General features: G+C 45.8%; 1 protein-coding gene across 1 annotated transcript in view; it reads right to left on the bottom strand.

Annotated features, from left to right (window-relative positions):
* Positions 1-1,225, bottom strand: part of bcap29 (B cell receptor associated protein 29) — a 188,751-nt gene that overhangs the window by 154,746 nt on the left and 32,780 nt on the right. The window lies entirely within an intron of this gene.

Raw genomic sequence — 1,225 nt, 5'->3', positions numbered from 1 at the left:
AACGTGATTTCATCCGTGGTATCCAATCTTTACCTAGCTCGCCCTTTCTTTTACATCCGCACGACGACACAATGACCGACTTCCTCCATCAGTAAGAAATACGAGGTGTGTCTGAAACGTTCCAGGGTTAAACATAATTCATTCCGCTGAACATATTTAAAACTCAAAGGAAAGTTTCTTTGTTCATCTACGAAGACATTCCGCGGCCTTTGCTTCATTCAATGGGCGAGAAGATGCGACGCGAGAGTCGAGGCAGGTCAACTGCTACAATGCGTCCGTCTCTTCTCAATGCGCTGAGCTTTTGACAGTTCCTCCCCGAGGACAAACCTTCCTACTCACCACACCTGTCTCCACGTTATTGTATCTCTTTGAAGAGGTCATCTAGGCCGGGACTAGTTTTGAAGACGTGATGATGCCGACGCAAAGTATCCCGTAAGAATCCTCCCATGAGTGCGTGAAGGCATGTCAGGGAAGGCCGCCAAGGAAGAAATCTTAAAAGGTGAAGACTTGTAGCTTGTCGTCCTGATTTGGACTATTTCTTTTGTGACACAAGTCCTTGAAATATTCGTACACACCTGGTACATTGTCACATTCCTTTGCCAATTACTCTCGTTGCTCGTAGCCTCCCATCCCATCCGAGCAGCGGCGTGCAAAGCACAGCGGATGTCCGTGACGAGAGCATGAATATCGGTACGGTATTTGGATTATTAGTAATGACCAAGCCCAAATTAGTTTGCTGCCCACTCACCATCACGTCGACGAGGAGGGTGAGTCTGCTCACCACTACATCTGAGTCTGAGGAGACTTCCTCTCATAGACAATGAGATAAAAGCCAAGGAAAAAGCTGTTTCCACCGAGGCTGGGCAATGTGGGGAAAACGTACGGGGGGGGGAGACATCACACCTGCATACTTGGACTGAAGTTTTATATGCGCGTATAACATGTTTCTTACAGCGGACAAAATAGGAGGCTGAACAAAGAACCCTCTCAAAGCTTTAACTCCCGTCAAATAAAAAAAACAAAACAATGTTTTACTTGGTGTCAAACAATAGCGTGTTTTGGTGTACGTTTCCCCCCACGGCACACTAACAATGTTGCTAGGTCATCCATCTCAGGTAGGCAGGGAAATAAAACCAAGATGACCTTATTACTTTCCAAGGCAACTCATCCGCTTGAAATGATGATTAAGATTAAGAAAACCTTTATTAGTCTCGCCATGGAGAAA

This window comes from Hippocampus zosterae, chromosome 10 (genome assembly GCF_025434085.1).
Source record: "Hippocampus zosterae strain Florida chromosome 10, ASM2543408v3, whole genome shotgun sequence".
NCBI lineage: Eukaryota > Metazoa > Chordata > Actinopteri > Syngnathiformes > Syngnathidae > Hippocampus > Hippocampus zosterae.
The sequence above is the reverse complement of the archived record's forward strand: the minus strand, read 5'-3'. Positions and strand labels throughout refer to the sequence as shown.